The 18,610-nt window shown below is 35.7% G+C and overlaps 1 pseudogene; it reads right to left on the bottom strand.

Moving 5' to 3' along the window:
- Window positions 1-11,172: 11,172 nt before the first annotated feature.
- On the bottom strand, window positions 11,173-12,321 carry LOC124232457 (olfactory receptor 4C11-like; annotated as a pseudogene).
- Window positions 12,322-18,610: the final 6,289 nt, after the last annotated feature.

Here is an 18,610-nt window from a genome sequence, read left to right as displayed (position 1 = left end):
ACAGCCTCTAGAATTGGAGATCACGTCCTAAAGGAAAAATACTGTATGATTGATACTCTCCAAATTTCCTCCAAAAACTCTGCTTCTGTCTCTGACCTCACCCAAGCCTCAGGAGGAACACTTCACTGGTGTAAAGCCCAGACTCTCAGCCTCTTGTCTATGCCCAGAATGAACAAATGCTCCCAGGGTAAAAGCAGCCACAGAATTCAACTCACTTTATTGAAGATCTTGTCTCCCTTTCAGTTTCACTTACCTCAGCAGGTCTCCAGTACCTCATACAGGTGATTTCTCTATTGTTTCTGGCTTTTCTAGTTGTTCATGACAACAACACTTTAGGCCACAAGTTATTGAATCTCATCCAGGAACAGAAGCCTGTTTATGTATCTTTATTATTATTCATTAATTCAACAAAAAGAGATTATATTCAATAGAGAGCTGATAGTTTGTGCTCTTTCAATTTTGATTTACCTTGAAGATGAATCATGTGCAATGTGTTTACAACATGTAGATTGTTATGCATACCTGTATTTTGTTTGTTGAAGCTTCTTGGTGGGTCACCCTTCTGTCTGTAAGAGGAGAGACCCATGATTCCCTGGGTTTTAGGCAGCAGGAAAATTACCAGGATTCCCATGGATTATTTGTTTCAGGGAATCCAAAATCCAATAACCAGGTGGTCAAAATCTCCTTCTGCTCCTCCCTTAAAAACTACTGTCTTGGGGCTGACCCCATTGCCTAGTGGTTAAGTTTCACGTGCTCCACTGTGGCAGCCTGAGTTTGGTTCCCAGGTGTGGAGCTACACCACCCATCGATGGTTATGCTGTGGTGATGACCCACATACAAAATAGAGGAAGATTGGCACAAGTGTTTGCTCAGGGCAAATCTTCCTCAGCAAAAAAAAAAAGAAAAAGAAAAAGAAAAGACTCCTGTCTGTCATATGTATAGTAAGTGTGGACTGGGATCTTGTGCTTTCTGGAAAAATGGGGGAACTTTTGGATAATTCAGAATTTTAGGGACCACTTTGGAGAAATTTTGACTTAGATAAGGTAGTCAACCTTAAGGGGCACCTTTGAAAAGAACCTCTCAAACATCTTGGGGACAATGGAATGCATTCTTTGATTGGTATGTGGAAGCTTCTAAAAGACTGAAAGGAATCCAAAAATAGCTTCTCTAAAAGAATCCTTATAGTGTACAAATAAAAAATCTTAAAAAATTTTTCCAGCTGAGCAGATAACCTTAACTTAGTCCATCTTGCAGAAGCACAATTTGGATCAAGCTTCTCTTTTGAGTTTTGTATTATTATACCTGAGACATGGCTAAAATTTTAAAATAAAAGCTATAAGATCTGTGTGTCTATCTATATGTTTATGTGTATCTATGTGTTTATGTATATTATGTACATGTGATTTTTAAAAGAGTTCCATTTAATTGGCTTAAAGAAAAATAAACACTTATATAAATTAAGTATTCCTAAAACTCTCAGAAATATTTAATCAAACCCAAATGGTTTTCAAGTTCATATGATCAGAATAATCTTTGATAAATAAAAGCTAGTTTAAGTTTGTTGTTTTAATAAAAACAAGAATGTCTTCAGAATTGTCAATAATAAATGTAATGCAAACATACAACACTATCTACCTGGGTTTACTAGTCAAATAAGCTCATACTATATGTTATCAAACGTGTCAGCAGGAAAAATAACTTAAGATGTTAGTTAGCTATTTGATGTCTAATCTAAGTATAATTGCTAAAAACACGTAATTTAAATAAATGTAAATAAAAATTTATACTGTTAAACTAAATAATGGATATTCATTGAATATCTAGATCTTTTCTAAATAAAATAACAAACTAAGACATTGATTGCTAAACATAAGTTTATAATTTATCTACTTTGGGCTTCTTAATTTTTTGTAGAGAGACAAAAGGTATTTGGGTCTATTAATAAATATATCCTTCGTCATATTAAAAAATAGTACTATGAAAAACATATATCTCTAAAAAGTATAAGTTTGTATAATTGTGTACTTGTAAATTTGCTAATCTACTACAGAAAGCTAATATATGATAGACAGTTCACAATTACCTGCTTTCTAGTACTCTCTGGAAAGTAAAGATTACGAATAGTTAAAATCTATAATAAATATGTAAAACTAGAATGACTAGAAACAATAAGAGTGAAGGGAAACAACTTTGTTTACAGTGTAGGAGAAGAAAATTGGTTGTATTTTTATATGTAGAATATGCAAGGAGTATAGGATGTGTTTTTCTGAAGGAAAAAGAGTAATGTTTTCTAAAATAAAATGATTGGTTGTTGCAGAATAAGAAATGAAAAAGAATAAGAAAAAATCTAAAAGGATATGGAAAGTAGCAGAAGTTTTATGGAAAAGATATTTTATGTTATGAGGTCAGAGCTGGCTAAAATTAAATAGATTTATATATAAGCATTTTTAAATGAGCTCAATAATGTACTGACACAAAATTACTTTAATTTCCTGTTAAAATCACAAAACTTCTTAGATTATTGGTCTGCTTTTAATAAAAATTCTAGGGGCCAGCCTGGTGGCGTGGTGGTTAAGTTCATATGCTCCGCTTTGGTGACTCAGGGTTTGCAGGTTTGGATCCTGGGCATGGACCTACACAGCATCATCAAGCCACGCTGTGGTGACATCCCACATAGAAGAACCAGAAGCACTTACAACTAGGATATGCAACAACGTACTGAGGCTTTGGGGAGAAAAAAGGAAGAGGAGGGTTGGCGACAGATGTTAGCTCAGGGCCAACCTTCCTCACCACTTCCCCCCAAAAAGAAAGCATAAATAAGAAAGTGATCAAACTCTTTTAAAAAATCTAAAAGGTTTTCTTCACTTTTAGTGTAACCTGCCTGGGAAAACATGATTCTGTGTCTTAGGAAATATTTCCTGTGCTCCACATTATCATTATCAGATCTTTGATTACTTAGGAAAACTGAGTCTTTTCAATTTTAAAAAAGCTAAGATTTTTTACAACTATGTAACTTTCTATATTTGCCTTTGAAATCTTTAAATTGTTGCTTTGGTTAAAGAACTAAATATTGTTTCATAGTGACCTATGATCCTAACTGATCAAGTGTTTAAATCTTTTGACATTTTTAACAAACTTCCCCAAATCAAATGCTCAATGACGTCTTTTTGACCTCAAACTAACTTTGGAATTTTCCACAGGGCCCAGGGAAGATTTCAAAAGATTTGCTCTCTCTCCTTATAAAAGAGAAATGTTAATGTGTTTAGGCTTATTTTATATGTTAAATTGCATGAGAAACATCATTAAATAAAAAGTAATGTTTAACCTTCTCAGAATACATTCACATCTGATATTTTATGAATGTGTTCCAAAAATTATACAAATTTTCTAAAAATATATGTTCTAGTGTAATGTTATCAGTCACAATTCCAGTTATTAGTTTACAATACTGTATATTACAAAAGTAACAATTTGCTTCTCAATTTCATAAATTTTTTTTTGGTGAACTTTCACCAGATCTTTAACCATGGCTAATTTTAAGATTTTTATCATTCACAGACAGTTACTGTTTTACTCTTGAGTCTTCTCTGAAATCGTTTATAATCAACTACAGGCAAAAATGCTCCATTTTCAAAGAGATTCATGGTAAAGAATCTGACAAGTACTTTAAAATACAGTTTTCTGATAACTTTAGATCATAACACTGAATTGGGTAAGAATTTCTAAAACTCTAATGGAAAGCTGATTGATTCATAAAGCTGATAACCAAAGATTAAGCAAAATAAGAACTAATTCCAGGATATTGAATGATGAGGATGATTATAATTTTTATGACTTCATTTAAAGCATTGCTGGTTCTTTAATGTTTTGTTTTCCTGATTTAAAGGACTCTTTTTACTCCTCTCTATGAAACTGTCTATAACGTACATCTAGATGATAAAGTATACTTTTGTAAACAAAGTTGAAATATTTATCTTCTTCTCCCTGCCTGTTTCCTCCAGATTTAAGAAACTCTTTTTTTTAATGTTTCATGATTATATATGTATTTACATGTTAAATAAGAATCTGTTATTGTAATAGGATACAGGTAGACAAGTCCTTAGCTTGACATCTTAACCTAAAGAGACATTAAAGGTTTAATCTGAGATTTCTTACTACAAGCCAATATTACAGAACTAAGATTGACTTTATGGTGCTGATAAGCCCCCTTGGATACTACCAAAGATTTCACTGAAATGTCATATTTGAGAATATGCATAGAATTACTATTCTTGCTACATTTATGTAAATAATTCCAGTTTGATAAGACTAGACTTATTTTACAAACAAATTAGTTTCATTGTAAATATCTTTGATAAAAATGGAATAATTATGGAAAAAATTGTTTCAAGAGAAAATGGTGGTGTATCCTTTATCAGATTCTAGTCCTGTTAATTGTCTTTGAGGTTTTTTATCTAATTATAGACCTCAGAGAAACCAGCACACGAGATCACATATGGACATCCTTCATGCCGTTCCTGTCTGTGCCACTCAAGAAAGTTCAATGAACATCGAATGACACCATCACAAACAGTCAAACTGCAAACTAGGAAAATCAATTTGATTGAAACTACCATCCTCATTCCACTATCTAAAGATACTTCAAAATCAAATTTATGAATTTTCTCACCTGGCTGCTCTCCAAACACAGAAACTGAATTTATAATTTACTCAAACTATCAACTTTTGTTTTTATTTTACTTCCAAAGAAATGCCTCTTATTAAATTTCTTGATTATTCACATTATATACAGACCTAATTTAGACAAAACCTTACCTGCAATACTACCTCCTGAAATAAAATATCCTCATGTTCATCCTGTCCTAAATAATCATGAGGTTATGTGATTGCTAACCCATCATGTTGTGCCTAAGTAAACAACTAAAAAAAATACATTGACATAGAAAGGTAAAACCTGAATCTGATTATAACCCATATAAGTTATTTATTTGGTTAAATCGTGGCTTCTGGGAATATCTGCTCTGGGGAATTTTTCAGTCCTTGGCTATTTTTCTCCTGATAGTCATTATATTAACCTCTCTAGTGCACTGTATCCTCTCAAGGGTTTTAAGTGCCTTTTGACAGCCACTCACATCAAAGTCTATCCATCAGGATTAGACAACTGGAGGAATTCAATGATCTGACTGCCCATCACCATGATGATGATATAACTGTTGGTAACAGCAACTACATGACTCTCCATCTTGACTACTCAACTAGTGGAAACTGCACATATGTAATTCTTCAGTGTGGCTACATCAACAGTGGAGACCAAGAATAACGCTGTACTAGTTGGTCACACACTCACCTTGCTGAGAGAATGGCAAAAAGGGGGGAATTGTTAAAATTAAATACAAAATAGAGACAGAACTTGAGAATCCCCTGAGCAGACAATACCATTTAAGCCACGTAAGCAAAACCAAATCTAGCTTATTTCATGAATGTGAGCAAAACTTAACTTAGGCTATTTCTTATAAATGTCTCTGACAATCATAAAAGAAACTTAAAAGTCATCTTCCTAAAAATGGTACAAGATAATCACTTTCAACCAATCCCCTGCCATCTGGAAACTCCCATCGTAATTACCAATCATTATAAAGGTCCACAACTTCCTTATTTTCACTGTAGAAGCCATCCTGCATCTTCATATCAAGCCATCCTTGAGCTTCATATCAGTCTTTGAGTTTGGAAGCTCCCAGTTCACACACTATCTTATACACACAATTAACTCTTACCAAATATTATTTATTTATTTGATGCTTTTAATTTTGCTATTTCTGGATTTTTTTTTGTTTGTTTTGTTTTTTTGAGGAAGATTAGCCCTGAGCTGACATCTGGGCCCATCTTCCTCTACTTTATATGCAGGACATCTGCCACAACATGACTTGATAAGTGGTTCCCACGTCCACACCTGGGATCCGAACCAGCAAACCCCAGGCAGCTGAAGTGGATTGTGCCAACCCAACTGCTACTCCACTGGGCCAGCCCCTATTTCTGGACTTTTGACAGCACTTTCTGTGTGCCAGGTGCTATTCTGGGCACTGGGAATTTAACAGTAAAATATTTTTAAAAACACACAAGTCTCTACCCTCATATAAGTTTTATTCTAGAATATATACAAAAAGAAACAAAATAAATAGCTAAACTGTATGACATGTTAGAGAATAAGTGCTTAGGAGAAAAATTAAGCAGAGATGGAGGAATAGGAGGTACAGAATGTTGGTGGGAGTTGCATTTCTAGGAAGTAGCCAGAAAAGCCATTATTGAGAAGACACATTTTAATAATATACTAAAGAAAGCAAGGGGATAAGTCATGCTTATATCTGGAGGAAGAATATTAAGACACAAAAAACAACCTGTGCAAAGGTTCTTAGGCAGAAACATCCCTGGTGTCATGTAAAAAGTTGGCAGGAACAATGGTTTAGGTGTGACGGTGGGTTCCAAGGATTGTTAGCATTTGCTATTGGAAATAAGCTGGAAATAATGGAGATGTGGTTGAAAATTAGTGGGTTGAAATTGAGATTTTAGAAGATTTTAAATTATTGGCAATTACAAGGTCTAAGGATGACCATGGGAGCGAGCAGCTAAGATTGATTAAATAAGATTCCTGGAAGAAAATGAGTCAATGGGTCAGTTTAGAAGGCAGCAAATTGGAAGGATCATCTATGTGGGTATTAAAATGACCAATTTTATCAATTTTTACCAAATTACCAAAAGACGTTGGAATGACAGTGAGGAAAAAGCCAACCTCTGCAAGGAATAAGGTGGAATGACCTCAGAAGCAGTAGGTGACTTTTGTAAATAAAAGTGGTGGGTGGCATAGTCTAATAGAAATGAAAAGCTAAGGATAATCATGGGTTAAAGAGGGGGTATGAGCTGGAAGTAGCAATGAAAGGCAATCCCAACAAAATCTCATCTTCAAGCCTTTGTCATGAGAGATGCGGAAGAGAAAACAGCCCCTACTTAAGTGGAAATAGCATATGGGGGAAGAACCAAGAAAGCAAGAAAATAAAGAAAATATTCACATAAGAGATTGAAAGTATAGGAGATTCTGTTTGTTATTTACCTGACATCCAGAAGATGTAATGAAAGAAGATTTGGGGAGGATGAAAGTTATGATGTATAAAGGGAGTTTATGGTGCTTAGGACATTTAGAACGCAAATTTTTTAAATTATCATTAAAAAATTGACAGTCCTTAGTTTAAGAAACATTCATGCAATCTCTTCAAAGCCTGGGAACTCAAAACTCCTGGACTTGCTATTGGGCTTTTTGAAATAGCATAATCCACAAGAATATGAGCTGTGAAGACAAAGTTTTTCTTTTCTCATTGCCACCTAAAATAGTACTTGGCGATAATGGGGAGCTGATAAATATTTGTCAAAGTAAATTCTAATTTTGAGTAAAAAACGTTTCTGTGGATGTTCCAGGTGCCAGGTCCTGGGATAGAGACTGCTAGTGCTCCACCAAAATCTGTTCTCTCTTCTTCTGTAGAAACAGAGGGGCATCTGCGTTCATGGCCACCTGAGCACAGCCTACATTCTCCAGCCTTCTTTCCATCTAAATGCAGCTCTGTGACAAACTGCTTGTCAATTGGACATGAGGAGAAGGGCTACGTTAATTTACAGGCAGAAATCTAAAACATGGGATTGCACTCTTCAAGTTTATTTCCCCTTCTTGACATCTGATACCAGGTTGGTGGTGTCACAACTGTAGACGACAGTGCTCTATGGCAATGCTTCTCAAACTGCAATGTACATATGAAACTCCTAGGGGCAAGTTCAAATTATGATTCATTAAGTGTAGGATGGAGCCTAGGATTCTGCATTTCTAACAAGCTCCCAGGTGATGCCAGTGATGTTAACATTTGCCTCAGATTTTGAACATGAATACTATATCAGATGACCAAGGAGCAGCTTGGAAGCAACCTGGGTTCCTGAATAAAAAGGAGGAGATGCAGTGCCCTGCCAACCTTGACCATTTACATGGAATTGTTATACCAAAAAGAATAAACCTCTTATGCTTTAAACGACTACACCACCTGGTATCTCCTTTATAGAAATCTAGTCTTACTCAAAGTAATTACAGAACTCAAAAGTAAAGCATTCTTATAGAAACCAGCAGGTCCTAGTATTAGGGTCACCAAAGATGATGATTAGATTAGATTTGTCAAATTCTAAGCACTTAATAACAACAACAATAACAACAACTACCACAAACATTTACTGAGTTTCTGCTATCATCAAAGCACTCTACAACTGGCTTCATACATATTCCTGACCAAATGGACAAAAATCCATGCCTTCTTGGAGCTTACATTCTAGTGGGAACAGACAAGTTAAATAGTATGTTAGAGGATGATAAATGTTATTTAAAAAGGAAAAAATAGACCAAGCTAAAGGAACTGGAGTGCTGAAGGGAATGCTGCATTAAATATGGCATAAGGGAGCCCTCCTTGAGGAGAGATTAGAGTAATGTGGTAAGAAGGAGCTGCTGTTAGCCAAGCACCGTTCTGGAAGAGTATCTTAAACAGAGAAAATAGCTGAAGCAAACGCTGCAATGTGAAAGCCTACCTGATGTAGTCAAGGAATTACAAGGAAGCCAGTGTGGCTGGAACCGAGGGAGCAAGTGTGTAAGTACCAGAGAGGCCAAAGAGGCAATAGAAGGTCAAAACACTGTGAGGATTTTGCACTTTTCTCTGACTGAAATGGAACTGTTTCACAGCTTTAAGCAGAGAAGCGTCCTGGTTTGCCTCTAGTTTTAAAAGGATCCTCTGTCTGCTGTGCTGAAAATGGACTTAGCAGAACAAGAGTAGAAGTAAGGAGAATTCTTAGAGTTTATGGTTTGATCTAAATGAGAGATGATGGAAGCTTAGACCGGGATGGTAGGAGAATTAGTGGGAAAGTATATAATATTCTGCATATATTTTGAAATCAAATTAAAAAATTTAATAGGTTAGTCAGGAGCTGTGATATCATCCAATTTAGACTCCATTTTTTTAGCCTAGGAAACTGGAAGGATGGAATTTCCTGGGGAAGGCCACAGGTAGAGTATGTTTAGAACAAGAATAATCAGTCATTAAATATGAAGATGGTATTAGATATACAAGGGAGGTGTAAGCAAGTCATTGAGTATAAAAGTCTGGCATTCAAGTGAAAGGTCTGAGATGGCATAAATTTGAGAGTCATCAGCATAGAGATGGTATTTAAAGCAATAAGAACTCTTGGTTATATTTTATTTATACAACATATGAAATGAAAATTCTCCTCTGAGATTTGGTGTCCCAAACACATGCGTTTTCAGAGATAGCTCAGTGAATCACAACTAATGGAAAAAAGAAAAAAGCTTCCTGATCACTAATGACTTTCCACAAACACTTTTGCCCAGAGGAGATTCCTACAATTCAAGATGAAAAGCTTCCTCCCCTCCATAATCTCATCTCCATCACTACTTCTCCTTTTCTCATTTCTTCTTCTGCTTTTATAATGTTAAACAATAGCAATTAATACCAATGCTAACTCTGTGGCAAAGCTGGCAAGGCAAATATCTTGTGGACGCCTTATGCGACAAACCAGAAAATTCCCACCTCATGATCTATAGGACTTGTACTTTGAGATATTTTCTAGTAAAGAATATGAGCTTTAAATAAATCTTCCAAACTTTTATCATCAGATTGTGAAGGTCATTCAGTGGCATTATCCCCAAAGAGGAATGCTCACGCAAAACCTCTCAAAGTGGCATTTATGGGTCCATCTACCAAACTTCAGGGTCTCAGACCTGTAAAAAAGTAGTCTCAATTATATTTATTCTCAGAGATAGACTCATTGTCAGCTCCTTCATGGACTGACTCCTTCTTGTCCATACTCATTAGTTAACAGTACTTGGACCAGAATATAAATTTAATGAGATACATGAAAAATATAAATCAAAACACCAAAGTGCTTATCCCAGTCATTGGTCAATATCTTTCTCTCCCAGGAGGAAAATCTCTATAGGAAGCCCAATCACTACACAGAGTTTGCTTGATGAAGGCAGAATTCAAGAAATCATAGCCTGAAACTTCTCTCCTAATGCAGAAACATTAGCAGCTGGTCAGTTTCATACATGAGTCAGTGCAATACTTCCCTGCACTATGACTGTACCTGATACCTAATGGAAGTTTTGCTTCCTTGATATATTTTGTTCTGTATTTCCAAGATGGGAATCTCACTTCTGTGGACATCTTCTATTTTGTGGTGGATTATTATGACATTAGTTCTGTTTTTTTATGTCATTTATTGCCTTTTTCATATATGTGATCTCATCCATGAGGCATTGACTTTTATAGTATAAGTCTTGCAATTTTATAAAGTTGTCACCAATTCATCAACCAAAGATTAAGGAAGTGTCCACAGACTTAAATTACAAAAATAGGTATGTATATAAAACTAAATAGTATGAACATATGAAAATAATTAATATGACAAAGAAAAAGTATGTTAAAGCAAATGGAGAGAAACTATGAATCAATACAATGAATATGTTTATTCTAACTAGAAATGTCCCTGTTTGAATAGAAGGTCATGAGTTATCTCTTTGTACATGTTCAAGAGGCAAAGGAAATGCCTATTTTTAAGGGTGTTACAAAGGGGAGATAAGCATCAAATAGGTGCTTAATTAGTTGAGATATACATATATATACTTCTCTGGGATCATAAGTTTCTTGTAGTGACTCTGGGCTGTTCACTGTTGAGCCAGAAAAGATAAAATCTAGATTTAGTAGAATCCAGAACTGATTTGCCAACAAATGGATGAGTCGAAATCAGGGACCAGTTTTTCACCTTGGATCAGAAACGTGGAGAAGAGAAACACAAACAAGAATAATGTACAAAAAGGGAGCTACAGTTATAGTTACAACAGGATCTGGCTCATAAACTGCAAGGCAGAGAGAAGAGAGGAGTGGGATTATCCTCCCACAAATATTACTGTTCTTGATGTTCTGACACTTTTTGTGATATTGGCTGAAAATAAAATGTGTCTGTGCTCTGTGATCATCCTGCCTGTTTCTTAAAATGTCCTATTGAGAGAGGACTAGATTGCCCACCTTGGGATAAAAACAGTTTTTCTTTTCTATCAATCCAATTTTGTTTAAACTATTATGAAACTAGCAATTGGAGCCTTCTGCTCTTTGCGACTTCAAGTAAGAGCTTGTTGCACCATAATTTTCTCATGTCATTTTTAACTTCTGCATTCCTCAAAGTGTAAATTATAAGGTTGAGCAAGGGTGTCCCAATAGTGTAAAATGCAGCCACCATCTTGTCTACTGGAAATGTGTTTAGGGGGTGAGTTTATGTAAATATACATGGAACAAAGAATAAAATGATAACAATAACGTGGGAGGTGCAAGTGGAGAGGGCATTCCTTCTTCACTGTGGTTACTCAGAGAATGTAAGATACAAATGTAGGAGATAAGCAGGATTATGAAACTCACCGTGCATATAGCCCCACTGTTAAACACCGTGACATAAGTATCCATGCAGGCAAGTTTCAACAAAGGTTGCATATCACAGAAATATTGCTAGATAACATTGGGGGCCACAGAAGGTTAATTTCAAAACCAAGAGACTCTGTCCTAAGGAATGGATACAAGACCCCAACCCCGCCGGTTTCGCCAATGCACCACAGACATGCTGGCTCATGATAGTCGAGTACTGCAGGGGCTTACAAGTGGCCACATAGCAATCAAAAGACCTGAGCATGAGCACCAAGATCTCCATGCACCCAAAGAAGTGAACTGCAAAGATCTGGGTCAGGCACTTATCGTAGGAGATGATTTTCTTCTCAGATACAGAATCTATAAGCAACTTAGGCGCAGTGGTTGTTGAGGAGCAGGGATCACTAGAGGATAAGTAGAAAAGGAAAAAGTACATGGGGCTCCCAAGCATCCTGCTATATCTTATGGTCATCACAATAAGTAAATTCGCCAACAGGGTTGGGAGGTATAGAAACAGGAAGACCACAAATACTATTTTCTCCTTTAGAACATCTTGTGTTAACCCAAGCAGAATGAACTCCTTCATCCTGCTATTCAGCTCCACAGCTACAGTGAATGTAGAAAGGACACAGGTGAGAAATGGTTCATCTGCAAAGAAAATTGGGAAAATGTTGACTTGGCAATAGCAGTGGACTCGGACTCTGAATTCCAAGTGTGTAGCTCTAATTCCATTAACACATAACTCTGTGGGCCTCAAAGTGTTTCTTGCACTATAATCACTTGGGAAACTTTTTTTGGTGATGATATCCATGCTTTAACTATGAGTATTGATTCAAGGTCTTCCTGTGTGGACCAAGATTTTTTGAGGAAAATAAAAAGCTTTCAAGTGATTGCGCCCTCTCCCATTGTCTGAGAATTAATGACTTTGCCGTATGATCTTGATCAAATCATGAACGTCTTGAAGCTTTTTTGTCATATGAAAATTAGAGTTAATAGACACTTCACGAAGTATATGTTTATGATATGTGTGTGCAAAATGTATATACATCTTAATTACTGAAAAATAATATCCCTATATAATGTTAAAATAATATATTTGGAGACTCTCTACTAAGAAAACACAGTTTTTTGATTTGGACACCAATTTGCACCCATTATTCCTGACCTCTTAAGTATCTTGGTTTGATTGTGCTTTAAGAAGAAATTATTTCTCCTATTTTAGGCTCATGGTCGCCATAATTTTATCTTCATTGTCAGTCAGGGCACATAAGACATTTGGGTAAATCACTGAGTTCGGCATTATTGAGGAAAATTACTATATATTTGAAATAATCTATTACTCATGTTAGATGCATGGCATCAAGTTTCACACCCTCTGGATCCAAATTTATGTGCTGCTTGTTATATTTCTATAACCTGAATAATCTTTACTCACATATGATTCTCATACCACTAATGTCCAGAGGTTTGTATTCTTGCAATTTTTATTACTCTTAAAACATAATTTAAAAAAATTATTTCAGACTTGCAACATAAAAATATTTCCCATTGTTCTACTCTATTCTTTATTTCTATACAGACATATCTATATAATTTCAACCATCGTGTAATATTATTATACTTTCTGATTTTCATTTTTGATTGTTAAAAGACTTTGTCCATGTGATTAAAGAGTATCCATAACACAGTTACCCATTTTAGTAACTGTAAATTAACACATCACAATCTCATAATATAAATCTTATAATTTATTCTTATTTAACTTGTTTCCAAATTTTCACCCTAATACAAACTTTTGAAGAAAGCTCTTCTCATTTATATCTTGTTGTTTATTTTTAATAATTTCATCAAAATAAATTTCTAGGAGATTGTGGCCATAAAATATGAATATTTTCAAGGTTTTTATAGCCTTTCAATTTGATTGTTTCAATATTTATTAGACACATTTTAATTATAGAGTGAATATATTTGCATAAAAATATCCAAAGTTAAAAGTAGATTGCAAGGTGAAAAAACCATCCTTCAAAAATTTATAATTAACCAATCCCACACTGCAGAAGTAACTGTTAGTTCTTTCCTCATTCTTTCAGGTTTTTCAGGGTTATACATATATATATGTCTGGTTAAATATCCCTTTTTATGCACAAATTGAATCATTTCCCATTGTTTCTAAAATAATAGCAATAAGGCACAAATTTCTAATAAAAAACTAACTTGGGGCATTATCTTATTTGCTTGGTTAATAGACTTAAAATTATGTTATATATTTCTTTGATTAATGGTAAAGTGTAATATTTTGTATAGTTTTACTTCTTATATTTCATCTGTTTTCAATTATGCATATCTTTTGTCAGTTAATTTTTTGATATCTTTAAGTTTTGAGCTCTTTTGGTATTTATTTTTAATTTTTTACAGTCAAATCTATCAATTTTTCTCCCCTTTCTAGTTTAGTTTATTACTTCAATTTGGGAGTTATCATCTTTCTTCTGTCTTATAATGTTCCTGTGTCTTTTAATATTAATGAGAAATGGTCTAGAATTTATTTCAGTATGTGTTTGGGGATATTCCTCCTCTTTCTGATCAATCACCAATCCTTCAATGAATCAATGAATCAATGTCAAATCATTATATATTTACTAAGAACCTACTCATCTGCAGTCACTACAGTGCATCATGGAAAGGCGTCTTCAACTTCTTTTTATTCAAGTTAGAGGGATAACATACTTCTAGATATGATAATTAATTACGTAAGAATGACACACAGTTGTATGTGATAATACCAAATGAATTTTGATTTCAACAGTAAAAAAGTTCCCTAGAGAATGAATTGATTGGCTAGTGAAGATTAAAAAATGAGAAAGAAGTGGAGTTACGCTTTAATTGTGTTAAACTGTAGTTTCCAACAGGGTTCTCTGAAACTCAAGTATTCAATAAGCTTATACTGGGTTTCCCTAACTAAATCAATATTTCAATATTAGTAACTTAAATTGTCCATTTACCTCTAATAAATATACACATCTAAATAAAACTTTGTTTCTTTGCAATCCAGCTAAAATAATATTACTTCAGTGTGATAAACTAGAGATGATATAAAAACTACACAAGATCTGATTGGCAGTTCCAATTATCTCTGACAACTATAAAAGAGAAAATGAATTAATGATTACTTAGTTTCAATCCACTAAGTTCATATGGGGATAAAGACAAAAGGGAGGGGACATTTTGCTGTGAAGAGAGAAGTTAGGTGAGAAGAGCGAGTAAAAAATCATAAGGGGAGAAGCATGCATTGCTTCAGGTGAACAGAGATGATCTCCATAAAAAGTAGTCCCATCAAATCAAAAAGTTGTAAAAGATACATTTGTAGGCAGATAACTTACAACCATGAAAGCCAGGCCATGTAATTCCATTTTATTTTATTTTCAATAAGGAAAGAGAAGATTTGGGGACATAAAGACAGAAAAGCAGCACTTGACAAGATGTATGCATTACATTCACATCAACCATACCTGGGGTTTTATCATTCAATTTAGCTATTATTTCCTACCACTCCTGAACCATCCTACCTCTCTGATTTTGGGGACATCACAGTAGTGAGCGTCCTATTTTCGCTTCCTTAATCCCTAATTTTTACTTTTACCTGTTGAAATTTTAACCAGTTCAAATTATATTTGATGCTAGAAGTCTTCCCGCTTTTTTCCAGGTAATTTGGACATCTGCCTCTGTCTTCTATGCTCCTATATTACTATGGGCTTTGTTAAATATATGCATTTAATTGGATACAGCAATCCTAGCTTATACATTATTCTTGTTCTTTAATCTTATCATTCATACAGATTTTCACTTTTCTTATTTCATTTAACCTGCACATTTTCTTGAAAGGTGAGTATGGCCACTTGCCTTGTTCTTTTTTTAAAGATTGGCACCTGAGCTAACACCTGTTGCCAATTTTCTTTTTCTTTTCTTTCTTCTTCTTCTCCACAAAGCCCCCCAGTACATAGTTGTATATTCTAGTTGCAGGTCCATCTGGCTGTGCTATGTGGAATGCTGCCTCAGCATGGCCTGATGAGCAGTGCCATGTCCACACCCAGGATCAGAACCAGCAAAACCCTGGGCTGCCGAAGCAGAGCGCACGAACTTAACCACTCAGCCACGGGGCCAGCCCCTGCCTTATTCTTTTCTATGTACAAAGCTTAACCTCTGATACAGAAAGTTTTACCAGGTACAGTCAGGCTATAAGTAGAGTGGATGCTACTGGATAGCTTCTCTCTCTAGATTCGCCCTCCGTGTCTTATAAAACACAAATCCCAATCATCGTGTAGATTGCATCCTAGAAAAGGCAAATCCTGAACCATCAGAGAAGGATGCCAATTGATATCTTAATTTCCTGTCCCAACTCCAAAATCAAATTCTGTAAACTGCACAGTGAGACAAATATCAAAGCAGACAACTAGATACCTAAGTGAATAATAGAAAAGAGGAGAAAAGGGCAGAGACTGAATGAAGTCAGAGCAAGAGAGAGGAGAGTGACAGTGAGCAGACACCATAGAAAGAAGAGTCAGAGGACAATACACAGAAAGATATAGAAAGGGGAGAGAATTAGAATTAATTCTAATAAAAATATTAGAAAAGCCAATTTGACCCAAGATTTCATAGAGAATTCAGCTTCTTTCTCCCTGACCACTGCACTATGACTTGCCCCCAAATCAGAGAGGAGATGAAGTTGTGGATCATGAGCAAGGGTTGCCAAGGAGCTTGAAAACTCAAGTGTATAGAAAGTGCAGCCATGTCTTATACTCTTTCCAACAAAACATCACCACTGACCTAAAACTCTTCAAATGAGGAGATGCCCAAGAAAAAAATTTCTGCCAAGCCGGCCTCAATGCCATGGTACAGATTAGTGCACACTTTGTGAACAGAGTTGCTTTTTTTTTTTTCTTGAGGAAGATTAGCCCTGAGCTAACATCCACCACCAATCCTCCTCTTTTTGCTGAGGAAGATTGGTCCTGAGCTAACATCCATGCCCATCCTCCTCTACTTTATATGTGGGATGCCTGCCACAGCATGGCTTGATAAGCGGTGCACAGGTCCACACCAGGGATCTGAGCGGGCGAACCCCAGGCCGCTGAAGCAGAGAGCATGAACCCAACCATTAAGCCACCTGGTGGCCCCTGAACAGAGATGCTTTTGAGAGGTAGTACTGCTTTTTGCTGAGGCTAGAGAAGACTTAGGAACCCTGGACCACCATAACCTTTCATTGGTAGAAATACTCTCCGCAGCTCCATCACTTCTTAGAAGACATACTGAGCACAGTTTCCATCCAGTCAGGGGTCAGCCTGGTGGGGTAATAATTAAGTTTGCATGCCCTGCTTCAGAAGCCCGGGGTTCGCCAATTCGGATCCCAGGTGTGGACCTGACACCACTTGTCAAGCCAAGCTGTGGCGACATCCCACATAAAATAGAGGAATATTGGCACAGATGTTAGCTTAGCAACAATCTTCCTCAAGCAAAAAGACGAAAATAGGCAACAGATGTTAGCTCAGGGCCAATCCTCCTCAGAAAAAAAAAAAATTCCATCAAATCAGTCTAGAGGAAGCAACATAAAAAAAATATTTCAGACAGACTGAAAAACTTACCTCTTTTCTTATGAGCAAGTAGATGACTTCCAATAAAGTATATTTTTTGTACCTTCAGTTATAATTTACTTAGAAGATAAATCTTATGATGCCTGGATAAAACACGCAATTATACTTCATGGAGATTTATCAGTGCTTTCTATCACAGGAGGTTATGGAGAAAGGAGGACTCTGCATGTGGCCATAAGTCACACAGTTCCTGCCCAGAAGCGATAGGTTAAACAAAACAATATTCATAATGGAGCAGGAGAGAGTGTCATGAAAAATAGGGGAAGTTTCTTAATTTAGTTCTTGGAAACCTTTTGGAGAAAAACATTCCTGTGTTTTGAGAGAGAAATCTCTGTGAAGACAGCTCTCTTCCTAGAGTCTGTCTTTTGGAAAAATATGAGTTAAGTGTTTTCTTTTTATAGCATTAGATATTTATAGTAATTCCCACAAAATTTGCAAGTGCCTTTTAGCCTCAGAAGCTCCAAGGAAACCATTACTCCCAACTCAGTCCCAAAGGATGTCCAATGAGCTACCTAGCACAGACAGTCCAATGGCAAAAGTAAACTTTGGACCCAGTTAGTTAAACTTCAGCTCACCAGGATTTGCAGGTGGAGAAACTCTGTTCCGTTTTCCATGTCATTTGCTTAAGCTCTTCTCTTCTAGAGGCATGAAAGTCTTTGAAGCCAGTTAAAGGCTTAGAAAGATGAAATATGTAAGGGAGACATGAGTCCTGGCCCCACCACTTATCTCTAAGTGAATTTAAGCAAGTTTTTCAACCTCTTTAATTTCCTGTTGTTTCTTTGTAAATGGCCACTAGTAATAGTCATTATTTATTTAAAAATTATTAATGTTAAGTTCTCCCATTTCTAATTTTATCTATGTTTTTAAATCAATGTAGAGAGGAAGATAGGAAAGGAGGAAAAGAGAAAAGGATTCTTAAATACTTGTCTTATGTATTTTCTTTTTCTTGTTAAAGATACATGCCTTTACACTTACAGGGAAGAAAGTTAGATATTTGCTTTTGGATGGTTGCAGCCTATTAAAGATGGGCTAGATTACATTACAACATTACTTTATTCCCTGGAAAACCATGTTAGTACCCAGCCGTCTGGCCTAAGAATTGCCTGCAAGGTATGACATTGCATGCTAGGTGCCTTAAATGAGGATGAATGAGAGGTCCAGGGTAGGAATGGAAGGAGAAAGATGGGAGACAAAATGAGGTGGGAGAATGCCATGAATAGATTGCACCATGCTTTGCAGTTTTACTGAAGTGTCTAGTGGCAGCCAACAAGTTCAAGTGTCTCATAGAAAAATCAGATCCCAACATCTGGCCTTTTTTGTTAAAAATGGACTAGAAGAATCCCTAGGAAGGTTTTGGTATGTTACGTAAAGTTTTTGAGCCTCAGTTTCCCCATCAATTAAACAGCAAAGTGAAGACTTACCTTTAAAATGTTTCTATAAATACTAAAATATATTACA

This window comes from Equus quagga, unplaced genomic scaffold, assembly GCF_021613505.1.
Source record: "Equus quagga isolate Etosha38 unplaced genomic scaffold, UCLA_HA_Equagga_1.0 HiC_scaffold_6315_RagTag, whole genome shotgun sequence".
Taxonomy (NCBI): domain Eukaryota; kingdom Metazoa; phylum Chordata; class Mammalia; order Perissodactyla; family Equidae; genus Equus; species Equus quagga.
This window is presented reverse-complemented; position numbering and strand designations above follow the sequence as displayed.